General features: G+C 39.2%; 1 protein-coding gene across 1 annotated transcript in view; it reads right to left on the reverse strand.

Annotated features, from left to right (window-relative positions):
- LOC131036642 (uncharacterized) overlaps positions 1–22,649 on the reverse strand; it is a 64,853-nt gene extending 42,204 nt beyond the window's left edge. Inside the window, exon 1 of the mRNA XM_057968573.2 lies at positions 22,614–22,649. The gene's annotated coding sequence lies outside the window, so the exon portion shown is untranslated. The remainder of the gene's footprint in view (positions 1–22,613) is intronic.
- Positions 22,650–23,183: the final 534 nt, after the last annotated feature.

Consider the following 23,183-nt stretch of genomic DNA (forward strand, 5'->3'; position numbering starts at 1 on the left):
GATTACCGCCGTACGGCCTATCTGCGAGGAGGTAGTTAGGTGCTTTCCGTCCGACAAGGGAAAATCAAGAAGTGGTCAATGGAGTCTGCGGGAAAAAGAAATTGGAAAAAACAGTTGCAGGATAGCAGCCATAGGAAGCCAAATGCACGTATTCTTCCTTCAGGTGTTCGAATAGCAGGTGGCACAATGGAAGCCAGGCAGAAGAAAAAGACACCACAGCAGCCCACTGCACGAGGGAAGAACACCTCCACTTCACAGAATATCACCTTTGAGGGATTGAATGGGGTGGAATGTCGGAAATGGTGGCAAGACACGCCGGATGATAATTTGGTGAAGACAAGTCTTCGCAAAGCAGGGGTAGAATGGGCTATCCGGATGCCTGTGTTCGCCATTCGCGAGTACGAAGGAGCATTGCGATATATGGTTGATACCTTTGATAGCCACTCACGGACGAGCACATTTGAGTATCTTGGGAAGGATATCACCATATCCTTCAAACCTGCAGATTTCACGAGAGTATTTGGCATCCCAGGCATACATGGCAAGAAAGTGGACTTGAAGGCGAAGAAGATGACACGGGAGGAAAAGGAACATTGGATTACGCGAGTGTCGCGAGACTTGACCCCAGCAGAGATGGCCAGCATCATAGACGCCACAAAGGGTCGTGGGATGCGTAGGTCCTTTGTCGCAGAGGGTCATTGGCGATGCATAATGGACGTCATCAAAAGCAGGTTGACAAGGTCGGGTAGGGCATCCGACATCACTCTGCCACAGATCATATTGATGAACGGGTTACTGAATGGTGTAGTGTATGATTGGGCTACCTTGTTATCAGAGCGGATGTGCGCATTCTTGATGATGGAGCAGCGCACCTTTTACATGCCCCACTATGCCATTGGACTGTTTTTGGAGGCTACGCGGGAAGCAGTGCCAGAGGCCGAGTTGGAAGTTAGGCCACAGGGACCTTTGGCGGAGGGTGAGCCTCCTATCATGCATTGGCGACATCTGGATATTGGACACTCTTCCGCGAAGCGAAAACGGGTATTAGAGACCACCGCAGCAGAACCAGATAGTGGGCGAGAAACTTCTAGCAGTGCAGAGGATTCCGAGGATTCGGAGGATGAGGATGACAGTAGTAGTCGGGCCACAGACGAGGGGAGGATGGAACCCGCCGGAGAGCGAGTGTTGTTTGCACCACCCACACTCCCACTTGGCACCCTTGTGGGGTCGTCGGCAGGCAGTACTTCGATTCCGGCATTTGGGCAGAGCCGCACGCCCGTTACACTCGGGCCCATGCAGCCAGCCGCAGGACCGACTTTCGCAGAGGCATGTACTGACAGCACGGCAGAGTTGTGTGGTCCACCGCAGGGAGGCGTGGCAGAGGAGATGGTTGAGACGGAGCCTCAGGTGCGACTGGACGTTGTGGGATCCGACGCAGTGGTGACGGTTGCTGCCTCCTTGTTGGAGGAGCCCATCGCAGGACATGTTTCCGAGGGGGAGAGAGGGTCGGAGGTGTTGAGTGCAGCTCCATCGGTGGCGGCTATGGGGAGTTGGCTGACCCGGAGATTCCAGATGACAGTGATGCCACCCGTAGGAGCAGCGGTACTCTCACCTCGGCGAGAGCCTCCCACTGAGGTGGTGGATCTGGAGGATTCCTCGACGGAGACGCAGGCACCAGCAGAGGGACAGGTCACTGGAGAGGGTGTTCCTACCGGCCCAGAGCAGGCAACTGCTACACTTGAGGGGGCGGGGGAGACACCATTGTGCCAGCAGGATGGAGCAGGTGTGGTTGAGGAGACTTTTGAGTTACCACGTGGGCTTCTTGTACCTACATCGAGGCTGGATGGGGAGGATATTGAGGTTTACTTGGCAGATATGGTGACGAGGGGTCAGCGAGTGGTGGCCGCGGCTCAGACACGAGCTCTGTAGCAGGTTGTGGAGGAATTAGAGCAGGTCCTCCAGTTTATGCGAGACGGCTGTCCCGTAGCTTTCACTTCATGTTTTGAGGCACGAGGGTGGCCAGTTATCCAGACGGATGCGATGTTGGAGGCTTGGAGTGTGCCTCAGCCCGTCGTGGAGAGTAGGGTGACGACTCTCGTCCGGGAGATTGAGCAGGTTTACAGGGAAGCCTACTATGCCTTACGCCAGACGCAGCATGAGTCTGCGGTTCGAGAGGCTGCTCGAGTTGAGTTAGAGCAGGACATGGCCAGACAACAAGCCTCGTGGGCAGCCGAGAGATCGGAGTTGGTAGCACAGCTTGAGACAGCCCGCGCAGAGAAGGTTGCGGTGGATACCCGTCTTTCGGAGGAGCAGAGTGCGCGGAGTCTCGTCCAGCAGGAGTTAGATGTTGTTCAGGCTCAGTTGGTTCGCATGACAGAGTCCGCCGATACCAAGGAGAAGGAGCTACTGGAGGCTGCGCTTATGGTGAAGACGGCCTTAGAGAAGGTGTTGGTGGCAGAGCGGGATGTGGCAGCACGCACCCAGCAGGTCTATGAGCTCCGCGCCCGCCTGGCGGCCCAGACACCTGCCTCTCACCCTTCGACTTCAGGGACGCTTCCTCAGCCCCCTCCTTGACCTTCACTTGGTTGTATATTTATATTACATTGTCTCCATTTTGTTGTTAGTCGTCGGAGACGACTTCTTTTTTTGGGGGGATGATGTTATCGGGAAAAAGTGTATAGTTAGTAATGTTAATTATAATAGTTAGTTAGCCGACGGGTAGGTAGTTGGAGTCGCGACGGTTGTGTCGCACCCCTTCGGCAGTCATATATTGTATCACCTCCGGGTATTGGAGGACATGTAATGGTGACGATGGATATAGTATGAACATCCTTTGACATTAATGGAAAGCTTATTCTGGTACTTCTTTTATATTTGCATTGTACATTGCTGTTCGATTTCTGTATTCTTCCTGTTTACCCAGTGAGGTAAACAAGTGTCACAAGTTTAAATTCACCATACTTTCAAATAGGAGTACAAATTGAAGGAACCGCACTCTCATCAATTCCCTAGCAACTTTAAATGGTGAGAAGGTATTTTTTAAGTCCATATGAACCTCTAGTAAAGAATGCAAAAACAACGAGTCTAATGCTAGAGAAGATTGTGTTAGAGGTGAACATTGAAAATGTGCTTCAAGTTCTAATTGATAATCCAACAACATATGTGGTAGCAAGGAAACTGCATCAGGGGGCATTTAATACTTTTTTGGAGGAGATAGGCACTTAACTCGGTCGTACTTCTCTGGGAAGGGTGTCATACTTATTTCCAATACCATCGCAGCATTTGTAGAGCTCAAAGATGGGCAGTTTATGATGGGGAGATAGGCACTTAACCTGGTCGTATGAGTTCCAAGAATCTGTACCTCACTATACAACCTACTACATCCTTTCTATCTGTTGTTTTGCACGTTACATGGCCATACCGCTTAAGTTTAAATCACAAACAACCTATCTGCCAAGCCATACCAACATAATTGCCAATTGCCATATTTTGTGAGTTCATGTTTTATATGGATAGGAGTCAACTATTATTTTGGAGAGTTAATAATCTTTGCTTTATTGCATTGTGAGTAGTTTCCCATTTATTTCAGAACTTACTAGCTTGAGTATTACTAGTATGTCATTGCTGCATATGGGTTTCTATTTTGTAATCAGTTGAGTATTAAAGGGAACATTCCGCTAATTTTTCCAGCTTCAAACATTCTCATATTTTGTTATGTAGCACTATGCGGTGCTGCATATGGGTTCCTATTTTGTAATCAGTGGAGTATTGAAAAGAAAATTCTGCTAATTTTTCCATCTTCAAACATTCTCATATTTTGTTATGTAACTGTATGCAGTTCTCTGCCAGAGCTTTTTTAGAATTTGTATTTGTTCTGGAAGGCTTGCCACCAAAGACAATTAATTTTCATTTTGTAATTGCATGCTTTATAGAGTTGTCACTCACTGCCAACAAGCATAACGACTTGATGTTGTTCATACCTATCACCATATGTTCTCACCCTACCCATATCAAGATTTTGGTGATCAAAAGGTGTCAAGTATATGCATTTTTATCGTGAATTTGTTAAAAATAAAAAAATAAAATCACAGAGCTATGATGTTGGCAGCCTGTAGAGAAAGCTAACAATTTTATGCAGAGTATACCACGTGCACGACAATGATAGGGAATTCAGATATTATTAAAGAGAAAGAAGGAAAGCTCAGTCACCAGAACATCAAAATGTAGAAATAAAGCATCAAGGTCAAAAGATAGAAGAGTTTGAAATGGAGAGAAGAGACAAGAGAGTTATGTCAAAAGCTTGAAAAAGAAGATCCAAGATCTAATGCCATTGTCCAAGAACAACAGCAAATGACCAATCTGATGACAAAGTTGTTGCAGACCATGCAAAATTTGAATGTACCAAATGCAGCCCGAAATCATACAAGTGAAGGGAATACAGAAAATAATAACAACAAAACTGTAATCCATTCCACAACTTGACATTTTCATCCCACTTTCCTACAAAAGGAAGGACCAACTAAGTTTGAAGAGCAAAATCCGGTTGTAGATGACATCACAGCTTGCTACAAAGATTATATAGCCCTTGCACTAGAAATTCAAGTAGAACTGTCCATCACAGAGTTTTGCAATTTGAAAATGAGAAGTGGGCCAAGGAATGAACAAAGACCTATGACAAATCAGCATAAGAAAATCAAAAATTTACAACTTTCACTAGGAAAGCTAACTTTTGATGGATCAAATAAGTGTACAACTCATGCCTAGATTCAAAAAGTAGACACATCTATCATTTAACCCATGTATGAAGAAGAAGCTATTTAGTTTGCCACCATCCATCTAGAGGGCATAGCACACGAATGGTGGTACCATGGGTTGATCACCACGGGTCATAGCCTTATTAATATCCTCGATGAGTTTAGTAGAAGATTAATTGATTTGATAGAAAGGACCCTGAGAATCATTCCATGGAGTTGGCCCAGCTCAAATAGTATAACATTGTGGAAGACTATGTAGTAGAATTCCAAAGATTAGCTAAGATAGTTCCTAATGTCTCTGAGAGGAGACTCACTATGCATTTTATGGGAGGTCTTTCCAAACCTCTAAGGGTTTCGTAAAGGCTTTCAAACCACCCTCTTTGCAAGAGACCATCAAAAGGTCCCTGATTAGAGACTCCGATGCCTAAAAGTGAATTCCCATCAAAGGCTTCTCCTTCATAGAAACCTTTTCAATAAGTATTTACTCAAACAAAGAATATGCCATCCAAAAGAGAGAAAGAGGCCAAGAATGAATTGAGGCAAAAGAAGCTATATTTCACTTGAAAGGAAGCATGGGTACCCAAACATGAATTTCTTTATTGAGGCCAAGTACATTGTATGAAGTGGTTTCCAATGAGAATTTTGGAACCCAAGACCCTAAGCTAAAGACAAGGAACCAAAACCTAAAACAGGAAGAAGAAACTTCAAGAGCAACCTTTCCCACACTTTCCGATACTCCTAATATAACCCCCTCAGAGTTTAAAGAGTTCTAAATGGGTAAAGTGTAATGTCCCCTTCTCAGTGATGTGCATTCAATGGTCCATTGGCCTATTCCGAAGACCCTTAGGCTATTTGGAAAGGAGAATTAGGGTTTCCAACTTCTATGGAGTTCTGCTCGAGCTTTTTAGGGTTTGTCAGGAGGGAATTCTTCAATTCTACTTATAGTTTCCTTCTGGGTTTTCCATGAACTCCAGGGTGGCATAACATGCATGTGATTCTTTGGTGAAGTGAGAACTTACTATTTTTAGTAAGTTAGGGTTTCGTTGTTTGGATGATGCAGTTCTACTGAGCTTTCCAAGCTCTTTCTCTGGGTGCGAAGATCATGTTTTTCGGAGTAGTATTCTTGACTTACTATTTTTAGTAAGTGGTTGTGTTGAGCGTTTCTATTTCTAGCAGTCTCGGTCAGGGTCCTGATTCAGCACAATTCTGTGATCTTCATCGCACAGCTTCATCCTTGATTTTGGCAATAATCAGTATTTTTGATGAAGACACTTCTTAATATGTTAATACCTTAGGCAAGGTTTTAATATTTAATTGATTTTGATGGACAACTTAGGAAAAAAGGGAAATATTATTTTATCCTAAGTTTCATATTTTTCCTAAGTCAGGTGGGTGCCCAAATTTCATGTTATTGATGCTTTGTAATGTTATTATTTTATAACATACTGACAACTTAAAAAGTTCACCCAAGAGTCTTGGAGTGGGCACCAAGTCTAGGAAATGACATGAAATGAAATTGGAGCAAATGAAAGGTAATTTGAATGATCCCATATTGGAGGGAAATGCAGTTCGATTTGAGGAGAAAGCTATAAGTATGTGCCTTGGGCTTTCATTTTGGTTATCTTATGAAATTGCATCGTTATGCTGCCGGTTTGGCGATTGAACTTGAAGCTTCAAAGTGTGGCTCCCTAGTATTGCCAGTTTCGTACTTGAGACATAGTACCTAGCTGAGTGGTGTATCCTTGGTGAAGTTTTCAGTGTGTAATCTCAGTTTTTCAATGTGTGGTGTGTTTTCTGGGGTTGCTGGTTTGGTGTGGCTGAAGCGAAGATTCGCTCGTATCTCCCTGCCTGTGCGACCCATAATTCTGGGTATCGGCTCTTTGGAAGCGTACTGGGAAGGCAAACATTCTTTAAACTTGGCGTGGTGTTTGGTGTGGATTCTGATTTTTTGGAGCAGATCGAACTTTCTGCTGTACTGCCCCCTTTCCTTGTGGCCTTGGGATGTGTGCAGCTGCTTTCCACTCTCTGGAGTTGCAGGTTTGAGGTTCTATTTTGGTCACCTATGTTATATCTATCATTTGCTTTTGATTTGATGCAATTCCGATGGGTTTTGGGAGAGTTATGAATAATTTCTGAAATTGGGAATGGCTGGTCTGCATGTTATTGATGCTCAGAATTAGGAACAGCAGTAGCAGTTTCTTTCAGTGTGTTGGATTTGGTGTTTTATCAGTTTGGACAGCATTACTTCTCTATTCTATCTCTCTATTTCTATATTGTAAGGTTAAGTAGTAGTACTACTAACCATTTCTGAAGTATTACTTGCCCACTACATAAGTGGAAGAGGCTAGCTTAGCCGCCTTCTTGCTTTGTAATTCAGTTTTGAAGTTTTGTCCTCCCACTGAGTTAGTGGTTGAGTGATTTTATGTTTGTGATGGTCCTCTCACTGAATAAGCAATCGAGTTGAGCTTTTGTTGTGATTCAATCCTCCCGCTGAAACATTGCGGTTGAGTGATTTGTGTCTTGATGTGTTGTTCTCTTGGCTGGTTTATCGCCAAGTTTCTTGTTTACCCGCTGGATAAGCGGAAGGGGCTGGCTTGCCGCCCATTATTGTATTCATCTTTCAGTTGGTTTATGGTGCAAATGATCCCTAGAACACCGTATGCTCTCACCCTCCCAGATTGGGCTCTCGGTGAACAAAAGGTGGAAGGGTTCCTTTCAGTTATTCTGGATTATTTCTCTAACCTTAACGGGTTACTGTGTCTGCTTTGTAAATCTTATTGTAAAATCAAAAAAAAATTATTGGGGATATTACATAAAGGATCACAATGCTAGTAAATAGTGGGGCAACCCACGACTTTATTAATAAAGGATTGGTAGCCAAGAGAAGCCTAGAGACAGAATACTTCAAAGGATTCAATGTGATGGTTGCAAATGGCTTTACCATTCCTTGCACAAAGAAGATTCCACAGCTGAGCATCACCTTGGGCAATCATGAGTTTGAGCGATGACTTCTATGTTGTTGGCATAGGAGATATCAATGTGGTATTGGGAGTGCTATGGTTACATTCCCTCTTGAGAGTTTCCACAAAACTATCAAACCATGGAATTGAGGTTCCAAGTTGGAGAAAAAAAGAGGTAGTGCTTCATGGAATGGCAAATGGATCTCCGAAAGTCGTTTCTACAAAAAGAATGGAGATAAATTTCTCCCGAGATTAGGCTGTATGGGAAAGCAATTATCTGGTAACAATCAAAGCTTCTTCAGATAGTAAGAAGTCTTATTGTCATGTCCCTGCCATGACACCAATATTAACTGAGTAAATTAAGGAACACCTGAACAAAGAAAATTGTCTTATTTTAAGACTTCACAATTTTCTGCATTCTCAATCAGACCAAGGCAAAATAAGAAAAAGGTGTCAATTCTATCCTATGGGACGTTAGCCATCTAACCATTGCTGATGCTTAGAACGATTTATAGACAGCAATTACAAAGGCTCATACGATAGTATATTAAGGCAGTGATTAAATCATTGAAGACGTCGATTATAGCGATTAGTGACAAAAAGATTAATGTTAAAACTTAATACAAAACCAACGATCATTGAGAGTTCATCCTATATTATTTAAAACAAACAACTATTAAATAAGTAGTGCTAGAAGTTATCATTATAATGCAAGGGTAGTGACTATTAAAACAGCAATATGTAATGAAAGATAAACAAGTAATGATCCGTTTTCAAAAGTCCGAGTCATATCATGCTGACTTCTCATTCATTACAAGATATAGATGGTAGATTCAATATGATACATATGATTGACTAATCTAAGGACAAAGATAAGTATACACAATTTGTTAAAGATTTATTTGTTATTTGAAAAGGTGCGACTTATTGAAGGAACACCTCCTTGGAAAAGGGTATGATGATAAACAAGGTTGTATCTTTTCATTCCACCGTGGAGAATATAAAGGGAGGATTTATTCATTTGGGGAAGGGCATCCCAGAAAGGATCAATAAATAATCAGACCTGAATAAAATAAATATTTGAATTAGACTCTGGTAATAGAATACATATAAATAGAAATCTGATTCATGACTGGCAGCCTCAAACTAGGAAGTTTACATACAATATGAATCAAGGAAAATTATGGAAGCATCAATAAATAATAATTTCACAGCAGCAGCAACATAAAATCAGACAATAGCAGCAGATCGAACAAGAGGAAGATTGCAAACAGTAGATTGGTAAACAGCCCTTGGAACGAAGAGACTTCAGACTGAACTAGATTGCAACAGTCCTCTTAACTCCATCAGATTATCACTATCTCCTTATATTCTTGGGTATGAATAATGTTTATATATATTTTTCAATTAGTTACATATATATCTGCTATACATGTTGCTTTGTTTAATCAGTAATGTTTAAATATAATTCCTGTGAAAGAATATAGGATAGATATACTTGTCTGAAATCCCTCTTGTGGGAGAAGGCCTGAGGAGTAAGAGATGAGTGGTGAGTGGCTTCGTAAGGAGGCTGTCCTAGTAGGACCATTGCGGCCTAGGACAAAGTGGGCACTTACAAAGTCAAGTAACCCCCTTCAACCTCCCCCCAATCCTACAAGAGGGCACGTGTCTTCAATAAGATGAGACATGAATGGGGACAGCAGGTACAAGCCGCCAAGCAAGCAAGAGGATTGTGGTTGACATCCCCTTGGGCTTGGTGTAGAAATGGCTTCAGGCGGACCCATCATGTCTCTTCCTCCAAACTCTAATATGCTTAGTAATCTATTATTATAATTGATTTGCCTAACCATTACGATTAAGTATATATATATATATATATATGCATATGTTGTTATGTTGTGATTGCAGGATTCAAATTCAGGATCACATTATTGAAGAAATATTTATTTGACAAGATGTAACCCTAATTGTTGGAATTGTGATTGAGGGCAAATTAGGAAGGGTACATTACACTTATTATATCAATATCCAATTCATTTTTGATAAGCATAGCAAGGTCTTCAGTGACACACCTCCAAGATCGCCAATAATACAGGTTTCATGCATGTGATAGAACTTGAGGAAGGGCCAAGCCATTATCACTACTTATTGCCATCCTAGGAAGCATAAGGAAAAGATTGTGAAGGCCATCAGTGAATTCTTAGACATGGGTGGTATCAAGCCTGGTTCAAATCCTTTTGCTTCTTCTATAGTTTTGGTCAAAAAGAAGAACAATACCATGAGGATGTGTATAGATTGCAGAGCCGTCAATAAGAAGACCATCAAAAATAGATATTCAATTCCCAAGATCAATGAGCTAATTGATGAGTTACAAGGTACAATCTATTTGACAAATCAAGATACCATCAAATCAAGGTCAAGGATGAAGATATCCACAAGACAACTTTCAAGTGTCACCTTTGGAGTCTTGGACACTATGAGTTTCAAGTCATGCCTTCTAGCTTGACTAATGCACCTATTACCTTTTAGTCGTGTATGAATCAAGTATTCAACAAGCAGTGAGGAAGTTTGTGCTCATATTCTTTGATGACATCCCCATCTCCAACAAGACTTGCGAGGATCATTTGAGGCACAAAGATGAAATATTTGGTATTCTATAGGCATGGGTATTATTCACTAAGGAGTCCAAATGTGAGTTTGAGATTGTTGGTTAGCAAATTTTGCTCTCTTCAAAATGTTATGATATGACTCCTAGCCCGGACTAGAGAGAAAACCATTAATCAACAATTGGAGAAGTTTTGTTCTATTCTGCAACTTTCCTCTGAATTTTGGAGGTACAGCTCCCTCTTATGATGTAAATTTGGGGTTTTTCAAGGTGTGCTTTTGACCAGAAAGCAGGAAAGGCAAAACTACAAAGTAAAGAAAGACTGAATAATGAATTATGCATGATCTCCACAACAAAGTATAAAGATCAATTACTACAACTTCAAATTCAAATCATCCACTAACCATTGCCACACAGGACTCACACAAAGATGAGAGCCATATAACAACAAATGAATTCGGGGAAACAAGCCTTAAAATAACATCATATGAAAACTTACAACAAGATGCATCCACATAAGAAGAACTCAAAATCTACTGTAGCACAAAGTCTAATCATATGGATAAATTGTTCGAAATTTTCATATTCAAGGATAAACAGTAAAATCAACTTGTCTTTTAAAAAAAGAAAAACACAAAGTCTGCTTTTTTTTTAGTCTTTTTCCCCCTTCCTCCCCTTTTTAATTTTACTATCTATCCCCTTTTATATCAAAAACCCCTTTTCCGTTTTCAAGAAACAATTCGTCTCAGAGTAATGGTCTTGAAAACGACCTTTTAAACATGATTTCAGATAAAAACAAAAATTACTAGAACTAACACTAAACTCATATTATAAACAGCTGTCAACTTCAGACTCCTTCCTCGGGCACTGGATTCCAACTGGCAATTCAATTATCGATCATCTCAGCCTTCGTCTCCTCTTCTATAAGTACCCAAAGGATTGCTGAAAATTCATCTTCATCTTCTATAAGCTCTCAAGAAAGGTTGGTCAAGTCCAAAAGGAGGTCATCCTACATTTGTTCAACATCTGGCTGTACCATGGGAACTTTCCCCTTAAGCACCATCTTCTCAGACTAATCACTACGATTTCTTCTAGCAGCTATTTCTTCTAGCAGATGTCGTTCGTGATTTTCGGCTTGCTCAGCAATTTTTCTTAAAAAGGCAATAGTCTTCCTATATATGACAAAGTCGGTTTGTTGTTTCCATGCAAGAGCATGCAACCCTTGAATGATGTTTCCTTGTTGGTTTTCAAGTCAATTCAAGTCTGGGTTATCAAATGGCAGTTGGTTATCATGAGGCAAAACCATTTCGACAGAGGGAGTTCATGATGGCATGCATTACTTCAGTCAGTCTTCAAAGGTGATGCATTTAATTATGTTGGCAGAAAAGTAATAATATCAAGAATTACTACTCGTGCCACTATCGTTTGCATGCTCTTAACCGTTTAATCTATCATTAATGATGGTACTTCGCGAATCTCCTTCGATTCGCTTTTTGGAAATTGTGCATAACGGTGGACTGACTTAGAGACCAACAAGAAGAGAGCTTAAAAACCTCAGATACTCCGATATCAGTTCATGAGGGACATCGGGTATCGGAGAGGAATAAGAAGTGGGAACTGCGAGGATTGATTGGTCGCCACCCGATAAGTATTAACTCTTCATTCTATCGTGATATCGGGCAAAAGTTAAATTTGGAAAAATCAAACATAACTCCGACATGTTAGGATTTCACCAATAGGGCAAGTGCGAATAAGGAAGGAAGAACTTCCTATGGATAGGCAATTTGAAAAAAAACGAAGTAGGGGGCAACAGAGATGACAAAGATCTTTTTATCTAGGGCGTGTTATCAATGCTCCTAGAGTTCAAAAAGATCAAGAGAAGATACAAGCGATCATAGATTGGCCTTCCCAAAGACATTTACTCAACTTGGAGAATTCTTTGGCCTCTCTAGCTATTATAGGAGATTTATTAAGGGGTTTTCATAGCTAGTAGCACCCTTTAACAAATCTAACAAAGAAAGTAGCCTTTGCATGTACTAGTGCAGCATAAAGAGCTTTTGATAAGCTCAAAGAAGCAATGAGTTAATGAGTTCATGCCCTATGCTAGTTGTTCCTGATTTCTCACTTTCCTTTGTGCTAGAATGTGATGCTAAAAGAGAGGGGATTGGTGAAATGTTGATGCAAAATAAGCATCCAATAGCATTTGAGAGCTGCAATTGTAATGTCCCCATTTTTGGGTTCTCTTGCATTGCAATTGGCACTGACCTTCTCGATGTGTGTCACCCTTATCACAGGGGTTATTTGATGTTACCAATGAGCTCAGAGGGTCTAAAGGACTCAGATGACACTTTTTTGAAGTTATTTACGACTTCTAGTATGTTCTCCATGGTTCTTAGAGAGCATCTATTTGCAAGGATTCAACCAATCCGGTTTGATTCTCATTATTGATCATCGATCTCACTCCAGTGTAGTCAGTTTTTTATTCTGATGGTTTTCAATAATTTCCACAACTTAGGTATATTAATGAGCTATAATTTAATTATTTTTATTAGGGTTGCTATAATATTAAAAGGTATTTTCTAGTCATGTCTAGAATAAAGCAAGAAATGTTTCTAAAATTAAAGAGGGTTATAAAAGGAGAGGTTAGGCATAGAAGAAAACATCCATTTTTATGATATTAAAACCCCTTTTCTCAAAGATCAAACTTTTGTTCTTTTTCTTGCCTAACTTGAAAAAACCTTTAGGTATTTCGATTGGAGAATGAAAACCTTTTGATTCTTTTAAAGTGATTCTACATAGGGATCACCATAGGGCTCAAAAGATTGAAGTGAAGATTTTGTTGTGCTGAAGAATTTCATTTTGGTGAAGAATATCGATTGAATTCTATTTGTTGATTTCAGCAAATCTAATTAGTGTATTTGAAGGATTTTCACAAGGTCATACAATCACAAGGGAGTTATTATTGCATTTAACCTAGCCGTACTTCCTTGGGAAGGGCGCCATGCTTATTTCTATTCCCATAATAGCATTTGGAGGGCTCAATGATGAGTATTTCAGTATTTGGTTTGTTTGTATGAGTTCCAGGAATCTGTAACACCACTATGTGAGTCATATGGCTCAGCTAGGGCATCATACAGTCTGCTGCAACCTTTCTGCATATTTTTTGTACTTTACTTGAGTGTATTGCTTCAGTTTCAGTCACAAACAGCCTATCTGCCAAGTCATACCAGCGTCCTTGCCAATTGTCATGTTTTATGAGTTCATTTTTATATGGCTGGGAGTTAATGATCATTTTGGAAAGTTAAAAAATTATGCTTTATTACATTGTGAGTGGCTTCCTGTTTATTTTACAATTTACTAGCCTGGGAATTGTTGTTATGTCATTGTATATGGGTTTCTATTTTGCAATCAGCTAAGTATTGGAGGGAAAATAATGCTACTTCTTCCAACTTCAAACATTCTACTATTTTGTTATGTAATTTTGTGTGGTTCTCCACCAAAGGTTATAGAATTTGTATTTGTTCTAGAAGGCTTGCTGCTAGAACTAATTATTTACCATTTTGTAATTGCAAGTTTTACAAATCTATCTAGCTTATTTCCAACAAGGATAAGGACTTAATATTGTTCATATCTATCGCCATGTTCTCTCACCCTACCCATATTGGGACCTCGATGATCAAAAGGTGTTAAGATTCATGCATTTTCATCGTGAATTTATTAAAAATAAAAAATAAAAATAGTTTTGGACATTCCAACCTTAAACCTTCGAGTGTGTATGTTACCCTTAGGGGTAGAAAGCCTCCCCTCTCACTATTTTCTTACCTCAAATCTCCGAGCATGTTGCATGCCACTACATAGACTTATACAGTCTCTCAAAGACACCAACCCAGTCCGTGCACAATATCTCACCAATCAAAACATTAAACCACAGTGCTTCATGTTACCATTAATGCTCCTCTATCCTTCGTTTGAGCCAAATATTCAATTTACAATGTTTGCTGATGTGTTTCTATCATAGTTAAAAGGCTCAGACTCAGCAAGCTAATTTGGACTTGGGCTCAAACTTGGCACCCGGACTCGCTGCAGACTCAGCAAAGACTATACAAATTGAAAAACCCAAGAAATTCAAAGACTTTTTTGGATTTAAAACTTGTTTCATGAGCCCTTTAAAAAATAAACCTTAAAGATACAATAACCTCATCAAATAGAAGCTACTTTGATCACATATACAAGTATACATCGATCAAATAACTATAACGGAAAACGCAAATTTTAGCTTAAGGAAATAACACATTTAGATATATAAATATTGTCAAGTGTATACAGAACTCATGGAATATGAAATCCATGTCATCAAAACTAAAATTATAATTCTAAGGCTCAGAGGAGCTAGCATTACTCATCCCAACATCATGACAAGTCATGCATTGAAATCTAAGATAGGTCTTGGATGATGATGTAGCCATGATATTTGCTTGTGTCTCGGTGACTGGTGTGTATATTCAAGTAAGAAATTTATTGTTAAATTTTTCTTGAAGCCTTCAAGACTGTATGTTTTGTTGTCAAGCTCATTAACAAAGAGGAATGGTTAAGTAAAAAGATAAATGGTTATGTTCTATTTTGACCTTAGCTAGGGTATTAATAGATAGGATTGTTCTCTGAGCTGTCTATGCAAGACATGATTGATACATTTTGCATTATGAAAATGGCATTTCTTGCCAACTATGACTTAACTTGTATTCGGTAACACACTGATGGTATAGCATACCAATTTTGAGTATGGCAGTCCATGTATACTAAACAAGTTGTCCAATGTGTGAAACAAGATAATCCTTGATGTGACTTTGACTGTGAAGTAGAGATTTGCAACAAGGGATATGCATTTTGTAGATTTTTACAACCATGATTCATCATTGACCTATTACTTGCTTAGACTTATAGTTTGATGGGGGTTTGGGGGCAACACCAAAATGAGATTGAGGGGTAACACCCCTTGCTGGGTTTTGGAGGCAATGCCCCTTGTGGGAGTCTAGGTGCAATACCCCTAACAAGGTCAAAGGGCAGCACCCCTTGTGGGTATCTAGGGGCAACATCCCCATCGGGGTCAAGGGGCAGTGCCCCTCGAGAGGTTTGAGGGCAACACCCCTAGCAACTCCAAATGAAGACCTTCAAAACCACACAAACCTTCATGGTACACACCATTTTCATATTTTTTAAAAATCTTAGATGGGCACGTTATAAACCAAACAAGTATTAAAATTTTGTAAACTTTGTTTTAATTGATTCAAATGGTCAAGTCTCTAGGTCAAGAATAGCCTAGACTCAATGAGTATGGCGAGTCCACCAAACTTGACAAATTAGGCAAAACTCGATTGCCGAGTCTCTGGACTCAGCGAGGGTGGATTGCCTCGAGACTTGCCAAGTCGAGACAAGTCCCAACGAGCCTTGTAAATATGGTTTCTATCATCCTTTTCTCATAGAATTCCCATCAACCGTCATGGAAGATGAGCACAACTACCTTTGAGAACTGTTGATGTGATTTTTATGACACCTCAAACACAAAATTAAATACTAAGTATTCTATCCTCTCTTGAACAAGGAAACCTCATATGCTAAACAATGTGATCAAATATGGCAACCCAAGGTTTACAATGTGAACTCTGCGACTTTATAATGGATAGACTTAGTGAATTGATGTGATTTTGCTGGTTAAAGCAAAGATACTTATGCTTTGTTGGAACTTGAACTAACTTAACTTCTACCAAGCAAAGATCAAAAGGAAAGCAGTAGAGAATCTAATCTAATACCTAACAATGTGAGAAATGATTGCTGACTTAGTGAAACCAAACCAAGCTTTTCTCGCCATGAGGAAACAACTACACAAAGATGGTGCAATCTCCTAAGGGTACGCAAATGATTTTCAAATCACTTATGCACATCAACACCATAAACGATGAGCATAGAGCAATTGAAGTTAAGTTTTCAATATGAGTTCAAACTAACCATGCACTGCAACTTGCAATCAACAAATTCCAAATGGTATGAACATATAGGCTTCACCGCTAATCAACAATAAGATCTTCCATTCAACTAATCAACTCCATGTAAACCAATATAAAACTTGAGAAGTGGAAACCATGCAACATGTTGAAACTCATACAAAGATCCACCATATCTTCAATGAAAATCATGTATTTATCTCAGCAAAGTCTTGGCAACAATCTTTGATCTCCTACTACTACTACTACTTCTACTTGCTTCCTAAGGCTATCAACTATTAACCTTTACCAATGAGAAGGCAAAGCTTTATATAGAGGCCTTGATTACAAATGAATGGCCTAGATTGATTCAAAATCAACGATCAAGATAATTCAAAGCAAACCCTAATTGGATTAGTTATAACAACCACCACCTTACATTTAATATTCTCCAATGAAAAAATTACAAATCTTTGAAGGCACGTCCTTTTAAGTGAAGGACCAATGAGAAAGTTACATAGCCTTGATGGCACAATTAACAAGGAGTAGGTGAGGATACGACATCAACATGTCCACTTATCTTCCTTGTAGGATGAGTCAAGTTTAATGAATCCGAACATGCTGACTTGTCATTATTTGATTGGTTGATGATGAATGGGTGCCACCTCAACATGTATATCTTGTAAACTTTCATCCTTAGCAATATCTCTTGATACTCAACTTCTTCCTTCCTTTGGAAGAATTGTGATGGTTCATATTCCCAAATTGCATCATCTTGATCAAGTTTCTAACTTTGATCAACTCTTCTAGAACTATCACAATATTCTCCTTGATCACATTTTATCTTCATGCTTTGGAATCTTCCTTGAGTTTGCTATTTCGCCTTTCCATTCTCATCCTTGGAATCTTGAAATTCTTCTTTCTTGGACATTCTTGATCCTGAACTCCTTGATGTCCTCTTGAAATGTGGAACATTTCCTTGATTCTCCTTCATTATGTGGACTCCTTTGTTCATTTATTCTTCTTCATGTCTTGGACTTCTCGTAAATGTTTCTCCATTCTTTGGAATTCTTCTTTTGTAATTCCCTTACATTCTTGAGCTGTTCTCCTTCATTTGTTCACCATCATTGTGAAGTCATCTTCATGTCTTGAGCTAGTCCTCATCATGAATATGTGGGTCTTATCTTACCTTGTGAAATGTAGATCTTGTCATCATATTCATTATGTCTTGAGCTATGTCCTTAGTCCTTGATGTCTTTGACCTTTATCTGAATATTGTTCTTCTCCTTCACATTGTTGAGTTCCTTCCTTTGATCTTGGATTTCCAAAGGAAATCTAAGGTCGTTGTAGAATCTTCCATCATAAAGTAATGTTCTTCTTTGTCCTCATTTTGGATTGCATATGTTCACTCACATAAATCCCTGCAATCATTGCTTTGAATCCTTTGTCTTGAAAATCCTTGTAGAGCAATCTCTCTTTGTGATCGTCTTGAACATGTTGAACTTGAAGTGTGAATCTTGTCTTTCCATCCGCTTTCTTGTATGACCTGAACCTTGACCTCTACGTGTTGGAAATCCTTGACCTTAAAAGTCCTTGTCATAGTTGAGTCCATCATAAAGTGATCTTGTCCTTTGCCCTGCATCTTCATGAAGTGTGAATCTTGATGTTGTGAGTCCCTTTTTCCATGTTCCATGCACTTCCTTGCACTTGACTTCTTCCAATTGTTCCTTTATGTATCATCTGAAAAAAAAAAAGAAACACAATGAATCAATGAAATATAAAACTAAAGTGCAAGTTTAAGGCTTTGCATTATCAATAACTTGTAAAGCACTTTTCCCTTGTAAAATCAAGTTTCAGGTCTGATTTAATTCACTGATTTGCACCCCTCTAAGTCTGGTTAAGAATTCGCTCTTCAAATCTGCTCTTGATTCAGTTGAAATCTGCCTTTGATCTGCTATAAAATTGGTTGCAAACCTGATGTAGTTTGCAGCCCCAGGTCTGCTCTTAATTTGCACTAATATGAAGTGAATTGTCTTTGAAAATTATGCATTTGAACTCTCATTTATATGCACTGTACTTTAAGAATTTCATCATCTCAATAAGGTCGACCTAGTCATTAAAATGCTTGCATTTGGAATTCAAATTAGCACTTACCAAGTTGGCTGTCTTGAAATCATTTAATTTGGCTTTTAAAACTTAAAATTCTCTTCATTTTGATCAAGTCGGCCAGCTTAACTCTACCCTTGTGGGATTTATATAAGGACTGTAGAGCATTTTTCACATCACCATGGACTGCTGAGCAGGTTTTAGCTCTGCTCAAGGACTGCTAATCGCATCTGCAAGGCAGAGAGGGACTGCTGGGTGGAATTTGATAGTTTCCAAGGACTACTAGGGTGGATTTAGAGGCTATGCAAGGACTTTAAGAGCACAAATTCCACCTTGACAGGGACTGTCAGCAGGATTCCAAGGATATTTCCAGCGCATATTGACCTTGTGCAAGGACAATAATGGCGGAATTTCATGTTGTATAGGGACTTATGCAAGGGCAGCTTTGAGAAGTAGTCCAGGGCTAGTGAAGGCGGGTTTGAAGGTTGAAGAGGCACTAGCAAGGGCGGATTTCTCACTTGTGTAAGGACAACGGTGGGCACACATCTAGACTAGACAAGGACAAAAAGAAGAGCAAAATTTTACGATTCACCAGGACTCTTGGACGCATATTTATGTTGATTAAGGACAAGAAGGCTTAAATCTACCTCGCACAAGGACAATAAAGGCACATTTTTACCTTATGCTAGGACAAACCAAAGGCGCATTTCCATGTTGTGCAAGGACAACAAGGGCGCAGTTGAAGGTTGTCCAAGGATTTTCCACAAATGCCTAAGGGAAATTTGAACTTGAAAGGGATAATCATACTTGAAACTTGAATTTTCACCTTGACTATAGATTTCCACACCTTAAATATTGATTTTCTATAAAAATTGCAACCTTATCATGGATAGCTCATAGAATTTCTCTTATTTTCCTCCTGTCAAGATCAGAAAATCCGACCTTGACAAGGAATTTTCCTTGTCTTGGTATCACATCCCTGGAACTTTGAATCTCAATTCACACTTTGCATTTGAAAATTTCAATTCCTTGACAATTCGTCTTGACAACATTTTTGCATTTTTGACAACTTTTACAACTTGACAACATTTTGCATTTTCGACCTCAATTCTTAGTGCTGACGTTTGTTCATGGATTCTGGACTCAAAACTTGAATTCCTGACTTGCTCGCATCCATTTCCAAGGATTGAATTCCGCACTCTAACGCATTTCAAGGATAAACCAACTACATTCTCCCGGACTGACAAGACATCACTACCCTCTCAAAAAGGCTAAAAGACTAAAACTATTGCCAAGGTAAGTACAACTAAGCAGAACAATAAGCTAGAAAGCGAAAAAGTGGGGGTCCCCATTTGCAATTGGGCGTGTGTATTTACAACACAACAAGAACCACAATAGGTGATTCTTTGCTTTGGGTTGATGTTAATGTCAATGCTTCTACCCTCAACATGTCCTCTACAAGACTCCATTCATACAAACGATCAGAATCCCATCAACCTTTATGAAAGATAAGCACAACTACCTTCAAGAATCACAATAGGTGACCCTTTGCTTTGGATTGATGCTAATGTAAAGGCTTCTACCCTCAACATGTCCTCTACAAGACTCCATTCATACAGAAGATCGAAAAACCACCTTCTTGCTGATCATAAGACATCATTGTGCAAAAGATCCAAGATTGCTTTCTAGCTAATCACAAGACTAATTTTGTAAAACCTTATTGGGCAAGAGACAAACACTAGGTTTTACATCACTACAAGTGACTCTTAGCCAATCATGCATGACTGACTTTACAAGGCTACATTCTACAAGTGATCCAAGCCCCTATTGGAACTTTCTTCATAGAGGTTAACTACAAAATCTTTCCCACTATAGCTCCCATGAAACTATAACTCTCCAAAGACCCCCATTTAAAACAAACATCCTTCTTAGAAGCTCTCTTTTCGCTCCCAATGGCCACCCTATATTTGTTGAGAGAAGTTTGTATGCAGCTATCCTGAGTTAGAGAGCCTAAAACAAAAAGCAAGGATAGGTGTTTCCTTAAGAGAGTGTGCTCCACTGAGAGAAGGGAGTGGAGTGATAACTACAATATGTGGAACACAATAGTATAGTTACTCGTGAAATTAATAATGTTCCTTTCAATTAAAGAAGAATTGTCGTTTTCTGCAAATTTGTAGTGTTGTGTTTGTGCGGCTTCTGTTGTGCAATTCCAACCATCATGTGATGATTGTCCTTTAGTGGAACCCCACTATGAGTGCATCAATAATGTTAACTACCTTGTGATGAATGCATCAAAATGATTATCATAATTCTGCTTTGAATGGTCAACCACTTCCATGATGCTCCACTACTAGGTCGTTATCTGTTGCTAGATCACCTTCGGTGGCCTTAACCTATGGCAACACTTCATACTGCTCTTCAACTACTTTTATTTTGCTCGGTGTGAAATGCTGGCACAAGTGCAATTCTTATATTTAATAATTTTGCGTTAGGTTAGGGTACCTCAGATATCCCTTGGCTGTGATTGATAATCAGGCCTGCATTAAGGTTATTGGAGAGTTCTTGAGTAGACTATCTAGCAGTATATTGTGGGAGTCTGGTAGATGGGAGGACACTTACACAGAACCAGTTGCCAATAGTATTATCCCTTAGAGCAACCAAACAATGCATTCTCCATTGCTAAGTCCATAATGCATTTTAAGGAAGGATTTGTCCCATCATTATCTTGAGAGATTTTTGCTAAACAACATAACTTTATGTGTATTTAAGAGAAAAAAAAATATTCATTCGTTATTGATTAGCTTTTGTGTAAAATTGCCAGGCTATTTGGACCTTACATTCTGAATATGTATCATATTCAGGATTGAAACTCGGAGACTTGAAACATTTCTCATGTCAGGAAGAACCATTAAAGTTTTGATAGTTTAAAAAAGTTTAAACTGGTGAGAACTTGCCTGCAGAAGCCAAAGTGGTAACCTTTTTGAAGGCAAGAAGCAAACGATTCCACTTCATTTGTCATAAAGCCATTCAAGATCCTACTATTTTCTCTTTGCAATATGAGTAAAAACTTGAATCTTCTGGGATGAAAAACACAAGTCCGCCATCCACAGACCATAATCCCTCTAACCTTTACAGAGCTGATGACATTCACAATAAAATTCTGAGTGCTAGGGGCAAAATATGTAGACAAATGTTCAGTACAGATCTAATCAAATTGAGAAATAATATTTCCAGTTTCCCAAGTCCATCATAAATCCATTGAAATACTTCTGGAAAAAACTGTGAGCTTTTTTAAATCAGCATTTCAGATCACACTCCATAAGCCATCCTCAGGAAGAGGAAGAATTTGACTTTTTCCCCTGATGATAGATCACGCTGTGATTCACAACATTGATTCAAAAAAGCTCAAACAGTTTTTTCCAGAAGCATTTCAATGTAGATTTAATTAATATTAAAAATTTAATATATGCCACAGGGAAAGTAGTTCATCATCCAATGGATAACAAAGAAACAGATATAATTATACAAAGCTTCAAACCTTAATCATACGTTTGGGTGCAACATAATCTGATTCATTTTTATAAATATAAAAACTTCAAAGACAGTAATACCGACTAGTAATTGCATTTGATGACTGGTCAAGATTGCTAGGAAAGGTCCGTATATGTAGCGAATCTAAAAATAGAGGTAACTTATAAACTGAAGCAGATGGGTTTTTTTCTCCTTTTACCTTTGGTTTCTTACAAGCATGCGTTCCTTACGTTTACCTCTGGCTTCTTTAGAAATAGTTTACAGATATATAGATAAAACCTCGCTTGACCTACTAGCAAAGAATAAACATAGTTAAAAAATGGGTTTCCATGAGCAATTAGGACTACAACCTAGGATCACTATTCACCCAACCTCCCTTTTCGTTGTCCAAAGTCATGAACGCTACAGCTGACTGTTTCTTGTGTGTGAATGTTCCTTGATTATATCAGGATGGCATTTTCTGAGAATCTGAACTTCATTGAATCTATCAGTACAACCACGCTCTGTCGCCAGCCCTATGCTTCATCTATGAATGCCATTTTTACCAATGAATTCTTATCACAATTTATAACCGCTAACGAACACAAATTTGCATCATCATATCTTCAGACTTAAAAACTAGCATATACAAAACAAAACTAATCTAATATGAAATTAAGTCTTCGAAATGGAAACATACCTATGCTGTCTATTTTGTTTACTATTGACTTTTTATTTTTCTTTCACGCATGTGCTGAGCTCCTATAGTGTTGCCTTTGTTGGTTACACCTGTCGGCATAATAAAAAAAAAATTAGGAACGTATTTCTACGTATGTGAGATAAAATTTAATAGAAATTGAGATACCCATTTTCCAGCCCTCCATTGCGCAAGGTTTCTATTAAAAACCTCCCTTCAATTTCGATGTTTGCGGGAAAATAAGTTCATAACACGTAAACAGTTTACCCATTTTTAAGCACCTTTCCACCTCTAAGTACGTAGAAATCTAGACCTATAGTGTAAAGAAACAAAATGATTCCTATTCTGACTAACAGTGACGATTTCCCAAAAATGAACGGTTTCTGATTATCATTTGTGTGGTATTTGAAAGTACTTTTACTTGCCTCCGAAATTTAAGACAAAAACTGAACTAAACCATGTAAATTGTAACAAATGTACCATTTGAGAGAAAGTAGAAAACTAAGCAAAGCTTCAGTCCGTCTGGGCGAGCGCAGGAATGGACGATTAACAGAACATTTGGAACGAAGAAAT

This window comes from Cryptomeria japonica, chromosome 1 (assembly GCF_030272615.1).
Source record: "Cryptomeria japonica chromosome 1, Sugi_1.0, whole genome shotgun sequence".
NCBI classification, from domain to species: domain Eukaryota; kingdom Viridiplantae; phylum Streptophyta; class Pinopsida; order Cupressales; family Cupressaceae; genus Cryptomeria; species Cryptomeria japonica.